The sequence below is a fragment of the Lissotriton vulgaris genome, chromosome 5 (genome assembly GCF_964263255.1).
Source record: "Lissotriton vulgaris chromosome 5, aLisVul1.2, whole genome shotgun sequence".
Lineage (NCBI taxonomy): Eukaryota > Metazoa > Chordata > Amphibia > Caudata > Salamandridae > Lissotriton > Lissotriton vulgaris.
The window spans coordinates 79,538,495-79,544,956 of record NC_141693.1 but is presented as its reverse complement, the minus strand read 5'-3'; positions in this window follow the sequence as shown (position 1 = coordinate 79,544,956).

Sequence of the window (6,462 nt, the reverse complement as noted above, 5' to 3'; positions counted from 1 at the left end):
ACAAAGCTGTGTCTGCATACCTCAGAGACCATAGAATGGGGTCCATCTACAACAACAACATACATTTTGATATGGCTGATATATACAGAAGTGATGGAGTACACTTCACAGATCAGGGAAATCGAGTTTTTCGGAATAACTTGAAGCTGTGCATCCGCACTTATATGTAGCTCCAACTAATGAACACAAGGGCTCTTTTTAGAGCCAGCTTATCACTGACAATTTAGGCCCGTTATTTTAGGGCTAGGTAATGGCAACTCCAGGACCCTGGCCAAAATGCATTCTCCCCACAGCTGTGGCGCAGCCGCCAGACCATCTGACTTTGCAGCACAGAGCTCTCGCTTTGATCACCGGCTCTACTCACCCATAGGGGTGAGTAGTTTGTGCTTTACAAATACCGTATTGATTTACCTTCGCACTCCCTGTACAACACCACCTAAGCACCATATACAAGTTGGACAGGTGTGGCACAGCGCCCAGAGCACATGATTTCACAGCATAGGACGTACAGTTTGGGCTCACGGTTTCATCCCCGAGTCCAGCAGCAGCTCAATTTAGCAGCATGACACTCTAGGCAATACCTCACTTAAGTTCGGTACCCGCACTTTCAGATCGGTAGGGGTCAGTAGCTCAGCAGCTTTACCTCGAGTCTGTCAGCAGCTCAGCTTACGCCCCCAGCGCCATCAGACCCGTAGGAGTGAGTAGTTTGCACTTTACAAATACCAAATTAATTTGATACACGCAAATTTACCCTTGCACTCCCTGTATAACACACCCTAAGCACCATACACAATTTACAATGTTTGAAACAAAAGTACCTCCGAGTAGGTATAACTACATGCTGACACTACCTGGACAGATTTGGCACAGTGGCCAGAGCACATGACTTTACAGCATATGACATACAGTTTGGGCTCACGTTTTCAACCCAGGAGTCCGGCCGCAGCTCAGCTTAGCACCATGAGACTCTAGACAATACCTCACATATTTTATATATATATTTATAAAACGTAACCACAATCCTGATGAAAAATCCTCTTTTTGCGGAAAATCAGGTACGGACCACAAAGTACTTCAATTATTCAGTGCTTTATTGTGAATTCAGCAGCATGACGCGTTTCGGGATCTTGATCACATGACATGCCAGGACCCATGACATCATTATATAGCAAACACCTTGAGAGTAGTCCCTCCCACTCGCACAATGAAGCTAAACAAAATACTTCTGATCTGCCACGTCAGTATAACTTGGATTACATGGTAACATTATAACCCTACACATGTAAATACATATATATAGTTAAATATAAATAATAACATTTTTGAGTAGACATAATTACATATAAATACCACCAACAATAAGAATACAAAAAATTGCATTTCAAATACAGGGCATGTGCCCAATAATGTGGTAGTATCAGTTATCCATCCAACGTGACACACAGGGCCAAACCCAATGTAACCCTGATGGCAGAAATATCTGTTGATCAAATAAAGTGCAGGTTCTGTGCAAAAACAAATGGCAGTGCTTAAAAAAGTGCTAGTGATTTAAGTAAATCATTGACTTAAAATCGCCAGATAAAACCCCCAAAACACTGAGTAAAACGAGTAAAAACAGGTAAAACAAGGTAAAAATAGGGCTAAAACCTAGCTAAAATGCATCGAGCTAAAAAGTTGTAAACTATTAAAAGCCACAGATTCTCTACACAGCAGAAGGATGTAGATGCAGTATTGCAATGGAGGGATCTAAACACACATCATATATGCATAACTTTAAAACAAATGTTATGAAAAATTGTTATAAAAAATTATGCAAATCCTCTCCAGTATTGAGGCCATTCGGCATCTTGGTGTTGAGTTGTAAAATGTATTGCATTTCCAACTGCCGTAACTTCCTTTCCTTGTTACCACCTCTTAATGACTTTGGTACTGCATCTATCACAAAATAGCACAGGTCATTTAGATTATTCTGATTGACAAGCTTAAAATGCAGAGCAACCGGATTGCTGGGGTCGGAATTTACAATCGCACGCAGGTGTTGCAGGATGCGATTGAATACTTGCAGCTTAGTGCTGCCTACGTACTGAAGATGACATGAACATTCAAGTATGTACACCGCTAACTTGGTTTTGCAGGTAAACATTCCATTGGTTTTAGATGGGATGATTGCAAATGCATCGGTGTTTTCCTGTTTGTTGGCCCCATACTTGCAAGCCCTACAGGAGCTACACTTATAAAACCCTGTCCTGTTAGAGATCCAATGTCTAGTAGTACACACTTGCGAACTAGTTCTGACCAGTGCATCCCTCAAAGAGGGTGCCCTTCTAAAGATAATAGCTGTTTTTTCTTTCAGAATTGAGGAAAGAGTAATGTCAGTTTTAAGTATAGACCAATTCTTATGGATAATATTCCTAACTTGTTTCCCTTGGCGGATATACGTAGTTATTAATATAACCGCACTATCCTCATTCTGTGGATTCTTATCTCTCTCAATATCAGAATCATGGGTATTACTGGGCAAGACTGCTTCTCTATTGATGTTATTTACTTTTGTCAGAGCTGTTTGCAGGCCCTTAGCTTTATAGCCCCGAGCCTGAAATCTTTGTACTGATTCTGCTAGACATTATGTGAGATCTGTGTTGTGGCTGCAAATTCTTTTGATTCGTAAAAACTCCCCATACGGGATACCTTTAATGAGGTGTCTGGGGTGAGAGCTGTTAGCATGCAATGTCGAGTTCCCTGCTGTTGACTTTCTGTAAAGTTTAGTTTGAATGGTGTTGTTATCGATATAAACCTCAACATCTAGAAACTCGACCCTCTCATTGCTTTCAGTGGCAGTAAACTCAAAAGTTAGATAGTTGACATTGATGGCATTGACAAAATCCTGTGCTGATTCCTTTGATCCATGCCAGATTATACACACGTCGTCAAGGAATCGCCACCATTTTATAACATGATTGGCGAATTGCTCCCCTTGGGTGTGTTTGAGGACATGTTCCTCCCACCAGCTGACGTGCAAACACGCGTAGCTGGGGAGAAACATGCCCCCTAAGCCACCCCACGTAGCTGCTTAAGCACCTGCCTGTTAAATAAAAAGAAGTTATTCAGTAAACACAGTTCAATCATTCTTAGTAACATATTGTTGTGCTTAGAGAATTGCATGCTCCTGTTAGAGAAACACTGTTTCACCGCATTCAATCCATTATTGTAGTGGATGCTGCTGTACAAGTAACATATATCCATGACTATGAAGTAATAGCCTTCATTCCAGGTGACTTCATTAAGTTTGCTTTGGAAATGGCCAGTGTCTTCAATAAAAGATGGAAGATTTTCTATGTATTCATGTAGATAAAAGTCCACATACTTGGACATAGCTTCAAGAAGGCTTTTTTGAGCGGAAATGATCGGTCTTCCAGGCATAGAAGTTACTCGCTTATGTACCTTTGGGATAAAGTGTAAAGTCGGAGTAATCGGATGATCATTCCTAAGAAAGTTGTATTTATTCTTGCTTATCAGTCCTTCTCTTTTCCACTGGGCCAGTTCCTTAAAAACATGATCCTTGATTAATTTAAGTTCCTGAAATGAGGCTTTTCTATAGCACAATGGGTCGTTCAGATGCCGTTCTGCTTCTTTTATATATGCATCCCAAGGCCACAACACTATATTACCCCCTTTGTCCGCTTTATTTACAATTATGTTACCATTCTCGTTGATTTTACGCATTAACTTAGAGTATTGTATCTCTGAATAACTTCTTTGATTGTGCTTGCGTAGGACATTCTGATTGAGCTTCTTCAAATCCTCAATTACGCAATCACTGAAGGTGTCTATTGCATCCTTGGGCATGAGGGGACTAAAAGTGGATGGAGGGCGGAATGGACTCTTACCTGCCCTACCACTTTCAATACCCATTTGTTGGAGCTCTTTCTGTGTGTTTAGTATGCCCAGCCAATGCATACATAGATCTTAATGTGGTGATATCTGATGTTTGGAGAGTTTTGCTTGATTGATTTGCAGGAATGATTGTAGCAGCCGTTTCATTGACTTTACTTAATTTAAAATGCTTGATCAGTTTCAATTTGCGTATGAACTTAAATACATCTATGCGAGATTGCACATATTTGAAACCATTTTTTGGGCAAAAAGATAATCCTAATGACAGTAATTGTGTCTCAGCGGTACTCACTTCAATCTCTGTTAAGTTGACCACAGTGTTCGCGGTACAGGTTGGATTGTTTACTGTTGGGGCCATTGTTTTCCCCTCCCTCGTTTGCCTCTGTTGCTGCCTCCTCCTCTTGCGCCTCTGTTTGCGGCGTTTGTTGTTCCTCCGCCGTTTTTCTTCTGGGGCGGTCTCGGTCTGGCGTGTGGCGACGATCCTCTTAAAAAAAACAATTCCTCAGAGGGAGTGAAAGTTGGTGGAAGCTGTTGTATTGCAGAACTGTCTTCATCAGAATCACTGCTGCTTGCCAAGGAACTTAGATCTGTGTCAGATACTTCTACAGTAATCTGATTACGTGTAAAACTGGCAGAGTCATTTGGAGCTAATGCTTGCCCTTTCACTGATTCAAATTTCATTGAAAACGTAAAAACTCTGCCCGTCTCATAGTACTTTTTATCACATGCAAACTTATATCCTTTCCGTGCTTTTATAACTTCCTCATGTTTATCAAGACGCTTGTTGATTTCTTCTCTTCCCTTTTTAACCGCTTCCTCCTGTTCCAATGCATATAATTGCTGATTTACTGTTTCAATTTCTTTTAAAATGTCCAATCTGTCAATCTCAGCGTATTTTATCAGTATAGAAACCATATTCATGGATGCCTCTAGGTTATTTGTGGCCCATTCTTTAAGCATTAGGGGGTTAGGTTTTTTTTAAATGATGGTGCAATAAGAATGCAAAGCCCTGTTGGTACTCTGCCGTGGTACTCTACCTGCTTCTTTGCACTTCTCAAGGGACTTCCGCTCCCACCACCACCATATATATATTTGTTACACTCTGATTCACTTATCAGATAATTGTTGTACATAGTGTATAATAATATATTTATTTATATTGATCATTATATATGTTAATAATATCATTTGTTGTGTCATGTGCAATAATATATATAGTATTATGGTAAATCCATGGACATTCAGCGATTCACTGTGTTGTTTTCCTTTTCAAGAACCATCTGTTTTGATTTATGTTCTGTTTTGTACATTATGAGTAATATTACATAATTCTATATTTGAACGGTTTTGGCAGAGCAATATACTCGCTAATTGTTCCAATATTAATTAAACCAGCACTCAGATCAATAGATGGCATCCACTAGTCTCTTCCTGCACTCAAAACAACAGGATTGCTTCCATAACGATTACTGCATACTTCAGGTACCCTGCAGTCTGTTTTCCATCAAAACTGTTTGCATACTTCAGGAGCGGCTGTGGCCGTGACAGCCTACGGCTTTCCAGCACCGAGCCGGCGTACGTACGTGCACGCAACGTGCATGCTGAAAGCATTTACCAGTGATCTGCCTGGCGCTCGTTCTGAGTGAGCATCGCCCGAAATAATCCAGACCCAAAGAAATGAGACAAACATCACTGGGAGCATAAAAGGCACTTTTATTCAATAGATCAGGCAATTTAATAAATATCCGTAAATCTTCAAACAGTTGTAATTTTACACTTATCTTCAGAACCATTGAATTTGCATATTGTACCATAACATTTATTTCTGCACTTGTTTGTTTATAACTGTATTGTTCCAAAACCAATATAACTTCCTTTTTCTTGAATTCACCACCATGTTTCAAAATCTTTCACTTTTCCATCTTTTCTTTCCTTTTCCCCCATCCTGTACCTCCCACCACCCTCTCTCATGAAGTACGGTCATGTCCGCTCTAGATCTTGACCTCCCCCTATTCCGCCACCTAGGAAAAACCTTGGATTTTTCTTGACCCCACCCGAAAACAAAAACCATTCTGATCTTATTTTGTTGTTACTCAGTTCATCCCGCTTTTCTCATTATTTATTTATTTATTTATTTATTTGAAAAACACCCACAAATCCACTTTCAAAAGTTTGTAGAACATGTTTCCAATTTCAATTATGTAATACGCCATCCCCAATTGTGTGAGGAGGACCCCGTCTTCCCTAAACAAATGGCCTTCCTTCCCAGCGATGCTGTCATGTGCAATTGTCTGGATGCCCAAACCCACACATAAAATCTGCATAGCCTTGTTTAACTTTTCTTGCTTTTGCCATGGCGCAATGGCACCTTGCATTCCTCCACTGTTGTCTAAACACAAATTTGTTCCACACTAGACTGGTCCCTAGCTAATTCTCGGATATCACAGCTAAACCTAATTGCATGGCTTTGATTAAACTTAAAACCGATAATGCCACCAGGTCATTCTCCCCACGATGGAGGATTAGCATATCAGGGCCACCTCTGTCATACCCGATCTTTGCTAATAG